The sequence below is a fragment of the Zeugodacus cucurbitae genome, chromosome 4 (genome assembly GCF_028554725.1).
Source record: "Zeugodacus cucurbitae isolate PBARC_wt_2022May chromosome 4, idZeuCucr1.2, whole genome shotgun sequence".
NCBI lineage: Eukaryota > Metazoa > Arthropoda > Insecta > Diptera > Tephritidae > Zeugodacus > Zeugodacus cucurbitae.
This window is the reverse complement of record NC_071669.1, coordinates 70,497,373-70,512,873: the sequence shown is the minus strand read 5'-3', so window position 1 is coordinate 70,512,873 and position 15,501 is coordinate 70,497,373. Positions and strand designations below refer to the sequence as shown.

Below are 15,501 nucleotides of genomic sequence, written 5' to 3'. Positions count from 1 at the left end.
TCCTGTGCTACCATTTTATTTAGGTCACTCAGCACACAGATGAAGCATAGCGAACAAATAGGGATAAGCAATTGTAAAACTTCGAAAAATCCAAAAAAAAATTTTGCAACTGAAAAAGGCTGATAATGAAAGAGCTTAAAGGAGATTACGAGATTGATATTTGAGTTGTGTTCCACTATATTATGATGACTAACGTTTATCTTTCATGGCGTAGTCAGTTTAAATATTTCACTTGCAGCTTTAATATAGTTTATTCACCTTTAGGATGAATATTAGAAACTCTCCAGAAGAAATTATTTAAGAAACAGAAATATTGTTAACAAAAAATTCTGAAAACTGTGATTGAAGTTCATATGAAACCTGACGGATTGCGGGCAAAGATCAGCCAATATTAAGAACTCCTCAAGCGCCATTATGAACGGACAGGCTTAAGATATTTTGCTCAAACTGACTGATGTCTCTCATTAACCTGCACACACACACACAATCCACTGCATTGATCAATCGCCTCCTGCTGCCATCTGGTAGTTTTCTCCATAAAACTTCCATTACAGACGATTTTATCGATTTGCCACCACCACCTCAACACCCGGCCGCGGCACCGCCTGCATGTGTGTGTGCTTGTGCGTGTGACCGCCATCTTAACCAGTCAATCGCCTGCTACACCGGAGGCAGACGTGTCGCGCCTTCGTTATTGCGTTTGAATAATTGATTGATTGTCAATTTATTTGCGCTGGTGTATGTCTGTGTGTGAGTGTGCGTAATGCGTGTTGTTTTGTGTCATTGCATGCGTGTTTGTGTGTGTGTAGAATATAATGCATGTGAATTATTCACTGCCACATGTAGTACTTGAGGCAAGCGATTTCACTTGACGAATGTGTTTGCGTGATAGGCAGCCAGGGAGCGCAAAAGCGCCTATGCCCACTCACACACACATACACACAAATACTTTTATACGCGCGTTCCGCTATGCAGACCGAGACTTTCGAGTCGAAGTTATGAATACGCAATCATAAAATATTATTTTTTACTGAAATTATTGGCACATACAAACCCTCAACTATATGTCCCTATGTTTGTGTATGCTTTGATATATATTTATATATACATACGTAGTTGCCAATATACATATTTATCTGACTGCCAACACAACAAGCTGCTCCATTCACCGCATCACTACAAGTTGTTGTTGCTTGTGTATTTGCTTCTGTGTACTTTTATCGCGTCGCAGAAAATGATTTGTGAATGAAGTATGGAATTCGATTACTCAGTGCGAATCGGTGAATGCCACCATAAATGCAAAAGAAATATAACGGCATCAATTTGAATGCCGAAACAGCGCAGCGTTTTTGGTATTTGCTTTTTATTACACATAAATATTTTTGTTGTTTTTGCTTTTTGCTTGACTCGTGAAATTATTACGGCTTTAGGTTTTAAATCTCTGCATTACCTATTTGCGCTTTTTCCACGAGTGCATTCCCCAGCAAGGATTAGCAAAAACAATTTTAATTAATTTGATCAAAGGCCATTTTTTCGGACTTTATAGCAAGGTCGCTGCGGAATGCATATTCTTTTTTAGAGCCCATGGAATTTTATGCTGGTTTCGTGATAATTGATAAATGTTTTACGCTGCAAATATTGAATGGGGGTTTATTCGTCCATTAGTTAATTGGAAATGTAGACAATGAGAGTATTTATTTGGATTTAAAATTTAATAGAAAATGTTGTCAATTGAAATTGCATTTAGTTCAAGTAATAATTTTGGTTTTTTTATTTAATGAATTAAACAATTTTGCATATCTCTTTAAACACTTATCACAAGAAAGGTTAAAGCTAGAGAGTGGTGTTGATTTTGAAATAAAAGTAATAAATTGTAATTAATTTTAGATATATTAAATTAAAAACCATATATAGTGTAGTAAAAGGGCTTTTTTCATATGTTACAGTTAAGTAAGTCAACTAATAGTGCTGATTTCTTTACTTTTCTTATGCCCCCTCGAGTTGTAATGAAATATTATGGTTTATTGATTCGTGGTTGTGTCTTGCTTTAAATGCTAATAACTCTTTCACCTAGCTGCGTCACCTAGCTGCGTGAAAATATTTTAAGTGCTTAATTTCGCTTTGCCTCTTGGTGACATTTAGTTTATTTCTCAATAGTGTAATCAGTATTTCCTCGATTGTACACATTTCGTATAAACTTGTATATTTAAAGGTTTTACTTGTGAAATTCTTGGTTTGGTTTGGTTGGCACTATTGGATCGAATTCACACTAAGCACCATACTTGGTATAAATATTTTGTAGAAGATCATAATTTAACCCTTTCATGCCCAATGTCGCCTATAGGCAACATTGTACCTACCAGCTTCCAATTCTTGCTATTTAAATATTTTTGACCAGCGAGTTTTTCAATAATGTAGATCTATGTATTGTGTATGCTTACTGTTACATTTTCTGATATGAGCTGTGCATGTGTTCATTGAGTAGGCGTTCTGCGCAGAGTGGAATTGGAAAAACTCGTTACGCGAAAAATGTTATACAAAAGTAGTTATACAAAAAGTGTTCAGAAACATAAAAATAACTGTTTTTTAAACAATGTGAACTATATAATTAGATTAGAGAGCTGTTTACAAAAAAAATTTCATGAAAAAAATGTTTAGTTTATTTATAATAATTTAATTTGTGCTTATAAACAACATCCTGTAACTAATGAACCAGAATACATAGGACTTTGAAGTTTTTATCTTTCATATTTGAGTAAAAACTGATATATATATGTTCTATAATGTCCTGTTAGCTCCGCCCATTTTAATTCGGGCATGAGAAGGTTAAATTTACAAACGCGGATTAGACTGAAAAGTGTAAGGTTCGAGTTAAGGAAGTTTGAGTTATGGAAGGAATTATGTATGAAATTTGGCTTCTAAATGCTGTTGCCAATGCAAGAATTTGGGTTATGGAGACCTTCGAGTTCCAAAATTTCGATTTATGGAAGTTCAACTGTAACTGTATTATATTTATTTGCTTGCTAAATACTGACTAGATTTTATTTTTGTTTGTATGAGGAAGACGCTAATAATTGGTAGACGGTTGCCATAAAGAAAACTAATATTTGTCGTTGGTCGAGCAGGGCTTTATATCACTCTGTTTCACAAAATGAAATCGTACATTTCCATTATAGCCAATAGATTTTATTTAAATGAAAGAACGAGTGAAAAGATTGCTCATTTTTTATTATCTGTTTAAGTTCTTAGAAATTGGGTTGATTTAGTAAAATAGTTGAACATGGAGCAGTTTTGGGGAATATCTCAATTCTCCAGCTGCCTAATATAGAGTAATTTTTTCACTTAAAAAAACGTTTTTCTTTCATTTTCGTATTTTTTATTATAAAATTTAACAAATAAATTTATATTAACACATTCCGGTATATATCTCTATATGTGTATATTAAAACCAAATTTATCAAGTTTTTTGAAAATATTTTGTCCAAATAGTATATAAAGCAGAAGAAAAATATGTAAGCTCTGTTTCACGTAACTGTCTAGATTTTTTTTTTAATTTTTGTAACGGCATAAAATAAGTATTCCAATTATTTGTAGATACTTTGTAAAACAAAGATGTATTTTACAATTTTTGCAAAAAATATTAAAAAAGGCACTCAAGTAACAATAAAAAAAAACTAAAACCAGTTGAATATGCCACTTTTTATATAAAAGCAGTAAGAATTTTCCCCCACCTGGCGATAACGCACGATATACGCCATATTTGTGCGTACAGCCGCAGGGTGCGCCACGACGTATGAGTGACATCGAAATGCGGCGTGTTTGTGGTAGCATCGCTGGGAGTAAAGTAAAAGTGTCAACGCGGCGAAATGAAATTGCCAACCATATGGCAAAATGGTTTATATCAAACGGCAAAACTAAGCTAACAGCAACGAAATGGTAAGCGCGAATTTGAAAGCAATTCAAAAAGGACACTTGCTAGATATGTATGTTCATTTGTATTTCTATACAACAAACAAATAGAATCCGTCACAAAAAATACAAAAACAATGGTGTGCTAAATGCTTGGTCAAAGGACGAAAGGATAAGCGAAACTCAATTACAAAATATCACAGCATCACAAATAAATAAATTAGTCAGATAGAAATCAGCAAAAATAGTGCTTGTGTGGAAATTACGAGGTGGCTGCACAGCGACAGCAAATATATTTTTATTCCACACTTCGCTGGCATGTGAGTGTCTTGCTTTTATTTTGTCAAATAGCAGCATTGCGCTCAACCGTAGCAAAGCAAATAGAAATACCGTAACGAAAATGTTTACCAACAGATGTTACAGCGGAGATAGCGAGAAGAAAGCAAAAAAGATTGAGCCATAAACACACATGACTACACGCCTGGACACACACGCACACACACTCACACTTAAACACACACAAAAAATTCCATGTGGATAAAAGCCGTGGCATGTTGTGGCTATGTTTAAAAATAGAATGCGAATGACTGAATCGGAATGATGTAAGTAAACAAGCAAACAAGCGCGACCATAAAAATAAACACAAAGGCAACAACAACAACACTAAATGCACAGACGAAAGAGTCAACAAAAAATTTTTTGTAAGCATTTGCATTTGGATGAGTGCGCGCGTGTGTGTGTGTGAATTTAAGGGTACATTAGAGGGGCGCACGAGAGGCGCAGCGACAGCAAAAAACACGGACAGTAACGCCCAAAGTCAGCTGGACTCATGCAAGCGTGAGTTGCAATTTTTTCTGTACCCCTGCCAATCTAATGGCCCGCAGCCAGCAAATAGTCGCAGTAAAATGCACTGCGATGCAGAAAAGCGTGAAACAAGCGCGCGCGCGCATAACAAACGAAAAAAATGTTTATGAAAACGCGGTTTTTTCATCAGAACAGCTGCCAGTCGGTCGGCAGTCGGCATGCAGATGTGGTTTTGTGTGCGCCTACAATGATTTAGCGTCTAGAAATGTGCATAGATAGCGGGTTTAAGGGTTAAATTATAGCAAATATGGTCAAGGTAGCGCACAACCATTCGGTGTTTGTATCTTTTATTTTTACTGAGTTTGGTGTACAATTTTTCGGAGGGCGAGCTTATGAAGCTTAAAGTAAATTAGATTTTGTAGTTGGCGTTTTTTTATTGCGAAAAAAGTAGGTGAAATATTTTCATTCAAAGGTATCCCAAGTAAGTTTTTATGTATAAGGTATTTTATTCGTTCTTCTATTAATTGTTTTAACGGTATTCATATAAATTTTGGAATAATGATGTCCTATAAGAAACACGAAAGCATTTATAGTGTTATTTTTATTTCCTTTCAAATATAGATTTTTCAAGTTTTTGATCCATCACTATAAACCAGAATACTTTAAAATTTTTAGGAACATTTTAAAAGAGTTCCAAGGAATGTCAAAGGCATTAAGCTTATTATGATCTCCAATGAAACACAATGGATCTCTTTTTCTAAACTCGTAGGATGGGAAGCTGGTCGATTTTGTCGATTCTTTTAATATTTGGCTGTTGGATATATTTGCCAGATACTTAATATTAATTAATTAATATTTTAAAGCATTGATGTTTTCAATATAACGAATAGAAAGGTCTCTGCAAATTGTTTCTTGGTATTCTTGGTAAAAATCTCTGGCAATATTTTGCAATAATTTAAGCCAGACAAAGTTAATCCAGACAAGTGAAGTTATTTTGCTCAGTGTATGCTAGATGCGATGTGGAGTTTTATATCTGAGAATACATTTGAAACAGAGCTATCGAATTACGATAATATAGATAATATATAAAGAGCATGTCAAAATTTTCAGGAGAAATAGCTTGTTTTCCTCAACACGACTTAAGTTACTTATGTATTCAATGTTCATGGGTTCAAAAATTCAATTTTCTGTTTTTGGCTTAATAATTTACAAGTCGATCCGAATAATAGTTTCGGAGATACAGCTTTTGGAAGGTGTGCGCTCCAAGTCAGGTATTATTCTTACTCGAAACTTTAAACGCGTTTTTCTCGGAACCGAGTTTTCAAAGGCGGTTGTCAAATGTTCTCGAAAACTACACAACCCATCTTGACGAAATTTTGCACAGGTGTTCGAGATACAATTTACTCCTGTTTGGACGAAGGATTCTTTATTTTTTCAATTAGAACTATTAAAAAAACAAAATGTCAAGCAATATTGACCGAATTTTTATTTTTTTTTTGGAAAAATGTCTGCCAAAATTAAAAATATTTACTTTTTTATCTTTCCTTCGTTCCTTGGTCTTAACTAAAACACTTATTTTTGTTGTTTTTTCGGTTTATATGATCCTGGAGGAGTTTTAATTTTATTATTTTGAAAATTTCAGAAATTATCGTATCTATAAGTCAGAAAAAAGTTTGAATTAAATAAATAACATGTAACCCCTTAAGATCTGACCGTAAATGCATTTTCATTGAACATTTTTTCAATAAATGGTTTAGTTTTTTTTTAATTTCATTATGTTATTCATAAGAATAATGGTAGTAACGATCGTGTGTTGTAAACTCTTTTGGTATTGAATAAATTTTGTGAAAATTATTATTATTAAATTAGTTTGTAATCGCTATACTTTTTAAAGGCTTTGGGAAAAACAAGTTTTTTTTATAATTTTGTAGTGTCATTGTTGTAATTTTTTTAGTTCACTTCTTTCAAACGCTTTACTTATTATTTAAAGTAATAATGCAATTTATTTTAATTAAATGAGGGAATTATCATACGCTATATTTTCATAAAATCGCTTTGAATTAATTATTACATTTTTTTTTTAACTCAAATGTTTTATTCATGCTTACTTAAATTCAATATTTTTTTAATGAAATAGTTCCATATAGCGGTATTTTTCGCACAAGCGTTCTAGTACTTAAGTAAGTATTTATACAATCCAGTTAGCATGAAATATAATTAAATTAATATTTTTTTCTGTTTTTTTTTTTTTTGTAACTTACGTTGTAGTTTTTCCGTTTGCCGGTGTCCTCGTGATGAAGTTTGCATGGGAATAGTCAACTGAACACTCAGCGCTGAAAGCGAAAAGAGAGAGTAAATTGTTTATTATATGTATGAATATGAGAGTGAAAAAATCACGATAATTTATGATTGAAATGAAATAGTTTCTATACAACAGATATAATACAAATATTTCTGAGCATTTAAATTTATGCAACAGTATGCTTATTCTTCTTCTAAGCCCACTAATGAGTTTCCATACAACATTTAATAGCACAACATGAACGAGTATAATAAAATTCATTTCAGAAAGTTGTAATCTCATTCATTACCTTTGCATTGTGACAGCGAGAGGATGTGGCAGCGCTGTATTTATGTTGCTGCAACTGTATGTGTGTGCTTGTGTGTGTGAACAAAATGATATATGAGTGTTTCTTTTCAAAGTGCTGAGGGTGGAAATGTTATCTCGATGCTGGTAAGGTAACACATTTGCATACAATTTTAAACCTTTTGTTGAGATAAATTAATGTGTGTGTGTATGTGTGTGTGCGGGTAATTGTGCACTGAATATAGTATTCGCATGTATTAGCAAAATGGGATTAAGGCAAATTAACTCGATGCCTTGCTTAGTTGGCTGAAATTGAATGGAGTGCCCTAATTTCGGTATGAGCGCATTTTGCACAGAAACTTTCAACAAATTTACATATTTTTATAGCAGTTAAGCAAGTTGAATTGTCGGCTACAGTACAGCTGTTTATCGCATTAACATGCAGGTATTATTATTGTTGGAGATACATTTTTAATCGCTTTCGTATGCAAATGAAGTCTTCAACTGTAAAATGTCTGCATAAATTTTATTAATTTAATTGGAGTTGAGCAAATTATTTTACTAGCATATTGGAGAGGTAAATATTACACAGGAATTGAGCAGCTGAGCACTACATGGATTTAGGAATCGTAGGTTTCTTGGAATATTTATAAGATAGGTTTTAGAGAATGTTTATAAGCTATCATAACGAGTGAACGAGTCGTATCAACTCTTTTGGACAATATATGGTTCATAGAAAGATTCATATAAAAATATTGGAAATAAATATATTTTTGATTTTAATCGACAATTTTATATTATTGCTATCTCCTTTAAAGCAATTCTACTTCGTTAAAATATTTAAACCACAAATAAAGTGCCACAAAAGTTGCATAGAACAATTTCTGCAAATTTCAATTGCATTTTGAGAATTCTAAGAATTGGTGAAAGTGCTCTTTGGAATATTAAATGCAATATAAAATGTACAAAATCGAAATGAACAAAATTTATTGGAAAGCAAACTAAAAGAGCTGTCAATTTCTGCAACTGCAACATGCGGCAAATTAATGTTTCTTCGAGTGTTTAGTAAATAACAACGATAGAGAAAACACGCAAAAATACAAACGCTCTGAATAGCTGCAATTGAAAGCAGTTTGGCGCACGTTTAAGTTGTTGCATACAAACAGGCGCATGCACTTGTGTTTGCGAGAAAACAAAAGCAAAGCATTGTTTAGTGGTAGTAGTGATGTTTTAAGCATTGCAAACATAGAAATAAACTTATGTGTACATGTGTATTTATGTATGTATGCCAGCGCGCTTCGTGCATGCGGATTTAACATGCTGCACAAACAAATGCCGTTAGCTATTGTTGCAACATACCGGCGTCTAACTGAGCAATTCTCATTCAATTGAGCGCTGCAGTATACATTTTGTTTTCCATTTATTTATTTATTTATTTAGTATTGTTCAGTGAGTAATATTTTTGTAATTGAAAAATAAACAAAATGAAAATAAAAATTAAAATTGTCATGTTCAGAGTTGTAAGTCGGTAGATTAGCTCATGCTTATGCGCATTTGGTATATATATGAAGTTAATTATTTACTGTAAGTACTCAATTTAAGCGCGGAAGTGTAGTTTCAATGAAAGTACATTAATAATATCCTCTGAGATCATTTAAGCGGCACACCTAGTGTAATGGCCTAAAAAAAGGTGATTTTTGGGAATTTTTATTAAAAAAAATACTTTATCAATTATTTCAAAATTTTAAGAATATATTCATACATATTTCAAGAATATACAGTGAAATTTTTGAAGAAAAAAATTAAATATTTTTTAAGTTATAGTCGATTTCCAATGGCGCGAAAAAAAGGCTCTTCACTGCTGCAGTGATTCCGGCCTTCTCCGTGGATGAAATCTAAAAAAACAATTCTCCTTAAACTAGATAATATTGTCTGTACAATGACCTACGATAAAAAAAATCAAAAATTGACAATATGGCGGCGCTTAAAAAAAAAAAATAGTAGAACTTTGCCCAAAATTTTGGTTGTTTTTGGTCTGCCAAAATTCGATTTTTTGATCAGATCAAAAATCGATAGTTCATTGTACGGAGAACTATATATAGACTATGTAAAAAAAATTCGATAGTGATCGGATCATTTGTTTTTGAGTAATCACTGCAGCAAATTCGGAAAATGCTGTTTCGAGAAAAACGCGTTTAAAGATAAAATGATCGTTTTCGCTGTTACCGAGGGCTGCTCTTTAAATTGCTATAACTAAAAAACTATTTGAGATATCGATTTGAAATTTTAATATGTTATTTTTAAAGGTGCAATCTACCGAAATATGAAACAAAAAAATGATTTTTTGAAATTTCACACTAGGTGTGCCCTTAAATAGTCTAATTTTCATATTTCAATTAAGGTTTTGAAATGAAAAATTTAAAAAATTCTGAATTTTTTCAACAAAAATAAAATAAAAATAAAAAATGGAATATTTCTTATGCATTGTCAGCTAAGAAAATTAATAAAATATTAATTTTTAATTAAAATTTATCTTCACAGCTTTTCAAGTATCTTCAAATATATTTCCCCTAACTAGCTTAGTTTTGCTTACCAAAATGCAGAGATTCCTCAAGCAGACAACAGACAACAACTAACATACACGCTTGCCCCGAACACTACAAGGATATTCACTTAGCTCGTCTGCTGCCACTGCCACATTGTAAGGTCATGGCGTAGAACAGCGTTTAACCCGCGTTAATTTTATTTAATTTCATTCGACATGCCATTGCTTTCCTGCTACGCAACGCATGTACATAAATTACCTATGCAACAAGCCATCCACACACACCCTCATACATAAATAAGCAGTTGCAGCGTGTTCGCTTTCGTTTTAAATTATTTACCTTAATCGATTTTGCTTGTCTTGTCGTTGGCGTTGGCGTTGGCGTTGGCGCTGGTGTTAAAATATCATCCCAAGCGCATTGGTTGCTTCACTTTTTGTTGTTGCTGTTTTGTACTCTCCGAACTCTCAAATAAAATAAAGTAAAGAAAAACAGTTAACTGCTGCTGTTACATAATTGCATTGCTGCCGTGCTACGTGTCAGTGCGCCGGAAAGTATGCATTAATTACTTCTGCTCCAATAATTATCAATGTCTATGCCACTCGCTGCATCCCGTTAGCACACACCCACAGCTACACTTTCACCTTTTCGAGCGACCTTCATTGGTGAGCGCCAACTTAAATTTCACTCTTACTACCAGGGCAACTGTCTGACTAATAAGTGATGGACGGTGAATGCAGCTGAGGTGGCAATTCACCTCCACTTTCTGTTGTGCGCAACTTTAGTTAAACATTCGATTTTGCCACATCCACACACCCTCACTCTTTCACCCATTCCACCTGCCATTGTTTGCATTCACTTTTGCCCTTTTTCCGTTGCGCTCAATTGATTAAAAAAGCCAACTCATGAGCATCAATCGACGTGCTGTGGACACCACCTAGGTTTTGCCATAGATTTCTGCTGACATTGTTGCAAGTCTTTGCTCACTTTGCTGAGTCACCCATAATGCGATAATATATATGTGAATATTTTCTATTGTTTGCCTTGTGAACCTACATTTACCTATACATCTAGTAATGTGCATAGACCTTGATAGACCCCCTAAATAACTGCTCTGACTACATTAAGCTGATTGATTGGAAAATTTGTGTGCCAGTTTATGTGTTGTTGTTGTGCTTGGAGTTTGTCATATTGGTCATTATGCGGTCCATGTGGCAAGCTATGGCCTGTGTTTAATATTAAATGCACTAGCAAAGTGTTGTGGCAAGCGATTTGTTTGTGTTTGCTGAGGGTGAATAAAATAATTCCATTGAAATATGGTCGAGTGTGAAAATCATAAATATTTAAACGCGTTATAAATTAACATTGTGTTTGGGCAAAGCAAACAACTAATAGTGTAAATATGTTTAAGTTGTGGTAGAATATGTATTTATATAAATTTACTCGTATCGTTGTTTCAAAGCGATTTATACGGAATTCTGCAAAAGTTTACCAATTTGTTTAACAAATAAATGAAACTCGAAGCATTTAATAGCTTCCTTAAATATATATATCTTTACATTATTATTTAACAGTTAATGAGATCTCAAAACACCTGCGATACAATTTTTGGTTCTCCTATACTTCTTTGCCATTGCTTAGACTGAAAGAGACACCTTGAGTACATCCGATATGGAGCCAGAGCATTAGAAAGGCATTGTAAATGAAAAAACCTCAGCATACGCTGGATATATTTGAGTGATGTTTATAGAAAAATTCGAAATTCCATTTGTTCAGTTAAAAAGCCGCAACAGTTCTCACTCTATGAATTTGAACTGATGATATTAAGTGGCTGGCTATAAATCATGACAGTAACTTCTTCATTTAGTATATCTCTCATTGACTAGCCAGCAATCAACTATGATCACTTGAGTATTTGTTGAAATATATACATGAAACATCGTCTATACATCACAACGTATAAGAAGAACTAAGCCTATAACTACAAAAAATTGTATTTGCATAGCCTTTGCAATGCCCTCTAATTGATAATCACCCAAAAAAATTTCATTCAGTCACAAAACTCCAATTCCACAATAAGAAGGAACGAAATTCTCTCTATCTCTCTTTATTCTCTCTATTCTTTGCTCTATTAAGTTATCATGAAAATACAAAGGTATGTCAAGCAAATATAACCATTGTATTTAACTTTAGGATGAATGAAAGTAAAATCAAGCCACCACCCATCTCCCAGATACGGGCTATATTTGAAACAAGGAAAATTGAAATACAGTGGAACTTCTCTAACTCGAATCACCATAATCCACCAAAAAACTTCGAGTTATAGAAATTTTCATTAAAACATAAACTATTCAAAAACAGCTGTAAAATATAGATTTACCCACAGTTTTAGTTATTCACTTCGCAAAAAGTTTTATTTAAATATAATACATTAAATCATGTATTCTGTAATATCTTGTAGTCTGTATCTCATGCCTTTGTTACACGATTTATGAAATCTATAAGTGTAATATCATATTTTTTGTTTGCCTCCATACGAATACAGGGATTCCCTTAAAATTGTTCTTTGATTGTAAAATTTAAATTTATGCCCTGGTCAAAAAGTTCGATTTATGGAAGGAAATTTGGACGAAATTTGACTTCTATTCTCCATAAGAGTTCGAGTTATGGAGAACTTCGAGTTATAGAAGTTTGAGTTATGGAAGCAAATTTGTATGAAATTTGATTTCTAAACGCTATTGCCAATTCAAAAGGGCGAGTTATTTTGATCTTCTACTTATAGAAGTTCGATTTATGGATTTCTCTTACTCAAGTCCTTTGAGCCAAATCGAATCGGTTTTGGTTTCTCTTGATATAGTTTTAAAATGGATGAAATCGGACTATAGCCTCGTCCCCTTCCAATAAAACACCATTTGGAATGATCTCAGAATATGTATAATGTTCAGGCATCGACAAAGATATTGAGATCAAGTTTAATACTTATATCGATTCAGATAGGTCAGGTGTTTCAAGTATTGAAATCGGTTTAAATTTTACTCCAGACCTCTGGTATAAAGCAAAATTGTTTTTCTCACCACGGTTGATTTTTTATCAGAAATGTTGTATACTAGTATTATAGTCTAAAAACTGAAAATAGCAAAAAACTATTGATATAAATCAGTTTATCTTGGTGTCTTCAAAAAAAAAAAAAAATTATATATTCCACAGAAATAATGAAAAGGAAATAACACGGTGTGAAATATGTAACAGCTTCATTAACAACAACTTTTTTGGAGGCAAAATATTTCAATCAAATTTTTTTGGCGTCGCTGACTATTATATATAATATTATAGTTTTATTGTCTCAATTAAGTGTAGCTGTGTGCGTGCAAATAATATTCACAATTCATCGTTCCCTCTGAGCAATGCTGTTGTTGTTGCCTCATCACAGCATTTATTATATTCATTATGATGGCCGCAAGGTGTTTTTTCGACTGTTGATTGTTTTCGCACACACACACACTTCAGCCACCTTCAGCAAAGTGTGTGTGGCATGTTTGCACGTACGAAAGCAAGCAGGCATATATTGTATGTGTAAGCATCTTTTTGTTTGTGTGTGCGCCAATGCGGCTGCGTGATTTTTTCTATTAGACAGCACTCATACGCCGTGTTGAACAGCGCGGCCCAACGAAATGTGTACGATGTGTAAACAAGCACATCGAAAAAAATAGAACAAAAAGCAGAAAGTGGAAGTGGTGAGGGAAATGGAATGCGGAAGTGGCGGTCACCATCGCCCTCAGAAAAAAAGTGGAAGTTTGTTGTGAAGAACGTGCTTGGCAAGTGATTCCACCGCGGCGCCGACATGTGTTACATGAATTTAATGAGCGGACATCTATAAGGAAATGCAGGAGGGCGGAGTAAGTGTAGGCGAGTGGTACGTGCGCTGAAAGTATGATGCGGTAGGCATCATAGCAGAAATGTGACTTCTTTGGTAAAAAAGCCGCAGCGTCTAAATTGCGGAAATGAGCAACAACAATGCAGACGATCATAGCAAGTTTGGACTGCTGCTGGCGCTGTTTTGGGCGCAATACTACTTATATTCAACGCGCTTGCTGCTCTTTGAATTCATAATTGGATAATGTTATGTCAAAATTTAATGCATTTGGTGCGGCGCAGCATTGCCAGTGGTACTGAGGTATTTTGTGCGCGCTTAAAGTGAGTAGATGAAAATTGTTCTTCTTATGTACACGAGTAAATTTTCTACATTTAAATTTTGATATATTTATTATGTATAAGTGATATTACTGTAAAAATTTCCTTTTCTTAAAGTTGAAGTCGAAATCCAAAACATTTTATACTTTAAATAATATGTATATTAACAAAAGAAGACAAATGTAATCAACTGTCTGGTATGGGTATCACCGTTACGCAATAAATCAAGTTCACATTGAAAAGCAAAACACCGAAATTTGTATTACGAAAAGTTCACCATAAAAGCGTACGTGTGTGGGTTGGCCTGTCCACAAATGCGCTGCCCACAAATACGTGTCCTTTCACGGTCTGCTTTCTTCCAGCATATTTCGCATGGGTCTCTACGCATTTATTTAAATTTAAATTGGCTTAAATACGCAACAAAGCACAAAGTAGATGACACGTCTACAGCTAAAGACCCCTCACAGCACTGGCTACACGAGTCCATTCGTGGATTTAAATTTTATCCAAATTCCGCCCACTTAACACTATTAAGCAGATTTACCTGCTTTAGCAGCTTTTCCACACGCCGCACACATTTTTTTCTTTAAGTTTATATATTTTTTACATTTCTATTTTTTTGTTGTTTATCATCATTCGCATCCGCTTTGACAGCTGTGATGTTGAGCAGCGCGCATTATGTATGCCTGCTTTCACTTTTTTATCTCATGATATAATTTTCATACATTTCAGTTTACTTGCCTGCGTCATTAATGTTGGTAGTGTTGTTGTTATTGTTGCCATTTCGTGTTATGTTCCGCCTTTTCATTTTTATGACTTTGTTACTTTTTCGCATTTTTTCGGCGATTTTTTGTCGTTTTTTTGGCCGTCTTTTTGGCGCAGCAGCCGTAATTGTTTGCCGTTTTGTGCGCGTAAACATTTTTGATGATTTATATTCGTGTCCTTAAATATTTATGCAGGTCCATTTACACTTTTAAATGACTATAAATATTTAATTGGCTCCAGTTTTAATGGCACAATTTTTCGCATGGCGCAGCGCTTGTTTCACATGCGCGCTTTTTTGCGATTCAATTGGAATTTAGTTTAGTATTATATGTGAGTGTTTCTAAAAGCTTCAAATATCTCATATTTTTCCGTGAATATTTTGTTTTGAAATATTGCAAATATTTTTGAAGGTTACTTGCATAAATTTACTGAACAAATGGAGGATTATATAGGTAAATCGTATTACTAGGTGACTCCAAAAAAGATGAGTTGAAGGTCTGAGATTTGACCAAGATCTCTGGTTGCAGGAATATATAGGTCAGATGAACTTGTCAAGATTAAAAGAAAAACGCATAAAGTGCGATAGACAAATAACCATGTAAGTGTAGAAGAATAAAGTCAAGTTTAAGTTGCCTTGGAATTTTGGGGAATATAGCAGGAGATGTCTGTGAACCATAGAGGATGTGATCTCATGCAAAAAAT

At 33.8% G+C, this 15,501-nt stretch overlaps 1 protein-coding gene across 2 annotated transcripts in view; it reads right to left on the bottom strand.

Moving 5' to 3' along the window:
- LOC105213069 (transcription factor mef2A) overlaps positions 1 to 15,501 on the bottom strand; it is a 109,226-nt gene that overhangs the window by 49,946 nt on the left and 43,779 nt on the right. For both annotated transcript variants that reach the window (XM_011185616.3, XM_029040323.2), the window contains exon 4: positions 6,975 to 7,046. The gene's annotated coding sequence lies outside the window, so the exon portion shown is untranslated. The remainder of the gene's footprint in view (positions 1 to 6,974; positions 7,047 to 15,501) is intronic.